Source organism: Hirundo rustica, chromosome Z (assembly GCF_015227805.2).
Source record: "Hirundo rustica isolate bHirRus1 chromosome Z, bHirRus1.pri.v3, whole genome shotgun sequence".
NCBI classification, from domain to species: domain Eukaryota; kingdom Metazoa; phylum Chordata; class Aves; order Passeriformes; family Hirundinidae; genus Hirundo; species Hirundo rustica.
Window position 1 is genome coordinate 84,064,406 of NC_053488.1, and position 7,419 is coordinate 84,071,824.

General features: G+C 45.8%; 1 pseudogene; it reads right to left on the reverse strand.

Annotated features, from left to right (window-relative positions):
- Window positions 1-874: 874 nt before the first annotated feature.
- LOC120765849 (protein FAM162A-like) lies at window positions 875-7,175 on the reverse strand (annotated as a pseudogene).
- Window positions 7,176-7,419: the final 244 nt, after the last annotated feature.

Sequence of the window (7,419 nt, forward strand, 5' to 3'; positions counted from 1 at the left end):
GATCTGATAATAGCTCACAGCTGAAGCAGGTTTTTTCCTAGGCAGTGTAGAGCAGAGACTGGATCAAGTCACTATTAATTTTCTTTTACTTTAGATATTGTTATGGTCATCTCCTTTCCTGCTTAAGTCAGGGAAGCTCAGAACATGGATGTGGATTTGTTTACAAGTATGAAAATGGTTCCTTTAATTGTTACACACACTTTCTGAAAAAGGGAGCATGAAAGTCATGTAAGAATTAGGAAAAAAAAAAAAAAAAAAAAAAAACCAAAACAAAACAAAAAAACCCCCACCAGCTAAGAGACTGAGCAAGCTCTTTTAGTTTATCCCCAAATGAGCACTAACTTTGAGGTAATTCTCGCAGTTTATTGCACTAACCAAGAAAACCAGGTCATATAAAATTAAAGAACCCATATTACCTGTGAAGCAGAAGCGCCTTCTCAGCAGACACTTGTTCACTCTCTGCTTGTCCTAAGCAATCATTTCATTTTCCCAAGATGAGCTCTGTGATGAATGCTACAGGGACCAGACATCATTTTTGGTGAACTGTACTCCATGGAACTGTGAGTCAGAAACAAGGACGGCAAGCCTGGAGATGTGACAGAGGTAACATCCTTCTCACCCTAAACAGTTGTGCCAGCATGGAGAGGAGTGCTCCTAAGAAGCACCAGAGGGGAAAAAACTGCCCAAAGACCACAGGCACAAAAGATGGAGTCCCAGAGCCAAACAACTGCTGACCACCTGCCACTGCCTCAGCCCGACTTTGCTAGCAGCCCGTTTGTGTAGTGATAATTCAGCAATAAATGGACATGATTTTTGACACGGTAAACCTCAGAGACCTGAGCAGGAGCTTCCAGACTCCCCCGGAGCGCATGTGCCACTGCTTCAAGAAATAAACCTTGGAAAGGCCAAGTGCCAGTGTGATGCACAGGACATTGCACCAAGGCTGAGGCGCAGCTACAGCATCTCCTGTAGCAGCTTGGGTAAGACTGGCTGGGTTTTGCCACACTGTGTCCCTTGGGACTCCATGCAGCACACCCAGCTCCACCAGCCAGCTTTACAGGTCTCGAGGGGTTACAGGTGACACTTGGAGGATCAGAGCATCAGCACTCGCAGGCATGCACTGGGACCTGTCTTGAAGTTAAGTCACTTTGTGAAAATGTAATTTTCAATATTTCATTAGGATTTTCCCATCTGTTAAGCATCATCCCAGAGAGTTTGGTGACACTCTAAATGAAGCTGTGAAGAGATGCGTTTGTTTTAGATGTAATTGGACAGTGGTTTTATTATGAGTTAATGGACTATGATGATTAAAAAGAACTCAGTTTTAGCAAACCATATATTAACAATTACTCTAGACTAAAATCACAGCTAAGCAAGTACTAGGCAACTTTCATGACAATGACTGGAAGCAGAAGATGAAATGGGGAGTGCTACAGGACAAGAAATGTCTCCAGGCCAGGCTCCCTGCATCAGGCAGAGATTCCCCAGGCTGCCCCACAGGAACCACTCCACACCATCACCATCTCCTCTGGCCCAAAGCCCCTTTTGGCCTGAATAAGTCATCAGGGACTGCTCACACTCTTCCATCGTCCCCTCTCTCCCCTAGCCACAGCATCCCACCGGGTGCTGGTGGAAGGGAGAGGGGTCAGTGTTGGCAGCAGGCTCAAAGACATTTGAGACAGAGAGATAACTGATGTCTTTGTAGTTGCAAAACATATTTCAGACTGCTTTTCCCCCTGCTCTGGGTCACTTTGGCCAAGGCTGTTTGCCCCACAGGCATTGCATGGAATGTGATGCTCCCTGATGTTCTTCCTGACTGTGAGGAGACCTGAGCATCAGCAGCACCATGAAAAGCTGATCTTGAGATGAGGAGTCCTGCATTTGTCCTTTCCACACTTCCCAGTGTAAAAGAGATTTTTCTATGTGAGCTGGGCCTGGTGCCAAAGACCGGAGGCCACAGAAAGCAGTTGGAGTTTCCATAGGGCATTCCCAGTTTGCATGGAGTTTTTAAGCAGTGGAGTGTTTGCTCTGAGAGTTTCAGTGAAAAAGCTCTCAAGAGTTACATGAAGACAGGTCCATATTCCACATGTGCAAATCACTTATCTCCTTCTATTAAAATAATTTTTTTCCAAATCATTGTGACTTCCTGACAGCTGTCTCCTGACCTTTCTCTGCTTCAGCACGCCTTTTGGCCCTCTTTTCTGTGTTCACCCTCAGCAGTGTCTGATCCTTCTTCACAGCCTGGAAACAATTTGGTATAAATCATTGCATGCTCACAGTTGCCACCACTAAATTTCCCCACATTTTCAGCACTTCTTTTGACACCTCACTGTCCTTTTTGATATTTTGCAATGATAGAAATTAATCTGTTTCCTAGTTATATCACATTTTCAGCATTCACAGCTCTGATTAGCAGGGGAATTACACTGTAAATTGTTTACAGGTGTACTGGGATTTGCAAGTCAAACTGGAGACCCAGCCGTGGGATGGGATAGTGAGAAGAGTGACAGCTCCTTGTGACCATGGTGACATCCAGGACAGACAGGCAGGACCACAGGAGCCTCATGGCTGATAGATGCCCGGCAGAACCAGGTTCCATTGACACTGTCTGAGCTATTCCATTACCTTTGGCCCAGCCTCTTGTTGAGACACCATCATATATATCATTGCACTGCACAGGTTTATGGCAGAGAGGGTCAGAAGCAACACTTTAATCAGCAGGATGTGCTTTCCAATGCTAGTGTCTTCTCTGGAGAGGGGGAGATATAGACCCCGTGTATACATTTCTCACGTGTACATATTCTCGAACCTATCTGTCACCCAGGTGCTTATTTCCAGAGAACATCCATAGACCATACATTAAGTGAACCAGTTCCCTCAGAAACAATACTCACTTCTTTGCCAGTGATGATCATGGTCACACAGCCCAGCACAGTCAGTGAATTGTGATGTAGCAAACTTTTATCCTGACAATGCTCCTTGCAGTGTCGAGGACCTCAGACCTGCAGGGGACAGAGAAGAGTTTCTGCTCTGCAGCAGCATGTGTGAAATGAGATCATGAGGAGATGGGTAATGAACACTCAACTCTTGCAGCAACTTACGTCAATGTACAATGGGGTTCAGCCTTCACTTTCTGTAGCTGCTTAAAGGAGGATTGAAAAAAATTAGCCTCTGGGGAAAAGATTTAGGCTTTTTGCTACTCCCAAGTCATCAGTAATAACAGGATTAAAAACTCCTGCTCTCTTCTTTTACTGTGTGTGAGAGTGAATGCCTGTAAAATGACAGGGACAAGAAAGTCTTTCCATTATAATAATGATGGGCTGACCTTTGGATGCTGCAGGGCAGGCCATGGGGTGCTGTGCAGCACCAGGAGACACTGGGGCCATGCCAGGCAATGCCTGGATTTTAATTCTCCTCAAGGAATTAAAAGCCCATCCCCGCACAGTCTCTTCCAGGCAGTTAGCACCAGCCCCACAAGCATCTGCCTGCAGTGGGAGGCTGACTGGGTCAGAGCATACAACTGCACCATCCAGGAGTTTTCTTCCCAAGCAGCTGAACAGCCTCATCCATCACTGGAAAATCTCCACCACCTTCCATGAGTAACTCCTGACATACAACCAACAATTCATGTTGGCAATAAACTGCAGCATGGCAATGAGCCATGCATGAAACTATGTCCAGCCATGGATTTACTCGTACCTGCAAGGGGAAGGACAGCTGGAGGAGAACCCAGGATGTCACAAGTCAGAAGCATTAAGACTCCAAAACTGGGTGACAATCCTTTAACAAAATACCTCAACAAGAAGGTGAAACCACAGACCATACAGGAGGAACTCATTGCACGTGTCTGTCACCAAAGCTGTATATAGCCCCAACTTCCTATTAAAATTTATGCAGCATGCTTAATCACTAATCAATAAAAACTAGAAAAACTTGTAAAAACCCAGAGTGAATGATATCTTACTGTCTTGGTTTTGAAAGACATTTGTTTGCTAAGGAAAGCTAAAGCTTCCCTTGGAATGGAGAATGTAAACCCCCTTCCCTCCAATTTATTAAAATTTTGCAATTAGGGGTTTTCAGGCAAAGATATGGGAATAGGAGTAACAGTTCTTTACTAGGAATATTTAAAAAAAAAAAAAAAAAAAAAAAAAAAAAAAAAAAAAAAGAGTAGTAGTACCAAAAAAAACAAGCAAGGAAGGAAACAAAAATCCTGGAAAAACCCTGACAGAGTGAGGGATATGATTTGGCACCCTGTTGGTCAGGGTGTTGGAAGCAGTCCAAACAAATCCTCCTGGAGAAACACACGTGGTTCTGTGGAGTAGAGATGGTCCTGTAGATAGTTCAGTGGTGGCAAGATGGGTCTAGGGTTTTTTGGGAATTTAGTGGAAAAAACTGATCCCTCGTGTCCTTCAGTCCCAGTTTTTATCTAGCTGGAAGCAGCTGGCTCCTCCCCCACTGTGTGGAACATCTCCCAATGGGATGATGGAATGTGTCATGGCACTGGTGGGCCCTAATGGCCCATTATCAGAAGATGTCCCCCTGGAGGATGGAGGGGTGGTGAAAAGAGATAAGAAACACTGTCCCACCTGGATTTAATGGCTGGGGCGTTATCAGAAGGTATCTGCCCACCTCTCCCCTGGAACGGTGAGAGAAGGATGAAACATCTTCCAAGAAACAGCTTTCAACAGATGAAATAGAATATACATTTCTAGGTTACATAATCTAAGACACTTACCATGGTGGCTTCCTCATTTCAAAGCCATTAGTCTTGCAAAAGACACTTGAGATTAGTCTGAAATTTATGGTAACTAAAATAAGTGAATCCAGTTTACTTCACATGGAATGACAAAAGTTACAAGAGTTAGAATTATTTACAGTTATTTTTGGACACCAGCATAGGGGAGGCACTAACCCTCACCATATGAGCACAGCCCTGGGTGATGCAAACTGGGAGCTCAGTCTGAGTCTTCACAGTCAAAGGAATCATTCTGACAGATCCACTTAGGATATGTGCCTGGGAAAGTCCTCCTCCTTTTTAAAGTGTCCTGACCATATTAGCACCTTTTAATCAAAATTTGTAAGCCTTCTCTCATTCCTGGAAGCTGCTTTACCTGTAAGAGATTTTGTAGAAAGAAACAAGCTAAGCTTCAAGAAGGGAAAAGAGCTGTTGCTAGAGAGAGAAAAGGATTGAAAGTTTAAAATTACACTTTTCTGTTCTGTGGAAGCTAAATGTACTTTCTAGCATCAAAAGAGACTCAGCAGCTGGTATGAGGTGCTTTGTTACATTTGCAGCTTTTAAAATTTGACTTTCTTCCCTTTAATTTTGGTAGGTTTTAAACTAAAAATCTCTTCTAAACTTCCTGATTTAAGGGGGCAAATGATGTGGGGCTGAGGTCCCCAAGCCCACAGCAGTATCTCACCCTGTGAGCATTGTGCTTTTAAATGGCCCAACTAGTGAGTTAAGCAAGCTGCCAGCAGCACAAGTAGCTAACTCCTCAACAGTTCTTTCTGCAGTCACTGATGGAGAGATGATGTCTGCTAAAATGCAGCCTGGTGGGAGACTGGCAGTCATTCTCATGCAAGCTGGGTACCACATCACTGCACTCTAATGATGATACATTACACCCCATCAGGCTACCACGGTGATGCCATTTGCATGCTGTCACCCACAGCACAATGAGAAAAGGACTCTGGCTCCTCTTGATGGAAACAAGCCCAATAACAGGCAACAGCAAGGACAATGGCAGAGAGACCCTGAAAAACATGGTAAGCAATGACTAGCTCAGACCCTGGCTTTTGCAGTGCACACCTCTACAAGTGGTCTCTGCAAGGTAGCTAATACTGCTCACCCAGTACTTATATCCAGGTAGGTGCACCTAAGAAGCCACACTACAGTGCCTTGTGCTTGCAAATGTGGGACTTGGGTTGAGATATGCCCAGTTGTGACCAGGACAGGCAGGAAGAGATGGACATGAAGATGTCCCCAGTCTCAGCATCCTTCACTCCCTGCCTATTGCCTGGTACTCAGCTGAAAGGAAATCACTGCTGCTACAGAATAGGGCATGGGGACCATTTCTTCCCACCAGTATTGAGATGGGGAAATTATAGTAAGTGCCTTGTCCCCGGACTTGCTAATGTATGCCAGGACTTGTAAGTGGCTGAAAAATCCTAGCTGTAGATCTTGGCCCAGGTAAATTTATTCTCCTGCTTCTCTGATTTCTCTCACAAAGTGCAATGAGACCAGGAGAGCTACATCAGCAAGTGCCAGAGTCAAATCTGCAGTAAGCAGTATACACTAGCTAGAAGAACCATCCCAAGGAAGACAAGGGTAAAGCCCCATGCTGGAGACCCCCAGCCATCCCACAGGAGCACAGGCAGGCCCATGCAGCCCAGCTTTCCTAGAGTGAGGGGTGTGCAAAGGCACAGCCAAGAAAGTGGTTCAGGTTAAGAAGAGAGACTGTGATTCACACCAGGAAGCTTGACTATCTGGGAGCAGCCCATGCCTGCTCTCTGCCTCATAATCCAGGGCACTGCCTGACTCAAGCACGCATCTGTGGCTGTGACCTGGCAAGGATCAGAGCAGGAAGCAGAGGGGAGTAAGTCCTCCACTTGCACCAGCCCTGCACATGCAGGGACATGCACTGGTCCTCCTCTGGAGACCTGGCAGCTGGATAAGAGGAGAAAAAATTATTTGTTTTAATTGACATATTCTATTCCCTGACATGAAGTATCAGTTGGAATTTACTGTGATAGGAGAACAGAAAAAGACTTTAGCCCTGTGCAGTGTGGTGGTCAGAGCTCTGGGTGTGCACCCTGTCCCAGGAGCATTTTTAACCCCAGGAGATGAATCACTGCAGTAGCTGAGCCACAGCTGAGGATGAGGGTCATTTTCTCACCCTTTCCTGCAAATAGCCTTTTGCCCCATGCTGCAGCACAAAACAGTGACCAAAGGCTTTCTACCCACCTGGGTCTGTCCTGGAAAGTCATGTCCTGGTTTTTCTTTGTTTTGCTGGCAGCAGCTCTGGTGGGGCACAGGACTGGCTGAGCCACCCACTGCCACAGCCCAGGGCTGTGTCCCAGCAGCCTCCCCAGCATCCTGCTCTGGACCACCACTGCCCCATCATCTTGGGCAGGAGCCCAGGAGGCTGCTTATAGGACTCATTAAAGTAAAATTAGCCCTTCCTGTAAGAAGGGAGTAGCATGCACTTTGACCCTAACTGACAACAGGTTTTGCTTACATCGTGATGACGAGTTAAATTTATCACCTGTGTTTACCAAAATGACACACTGGGAGCTGGGCGGGCAGAAATCACTGCTGTGGCAACTCATGCCCAGCCCAGACTCTGCCCCAGGCTGCCCATCCCAAGGAGCTGCTCAGGAGAACAGTGGTTATTTATATTTTCCCAGTCCTTACTATGG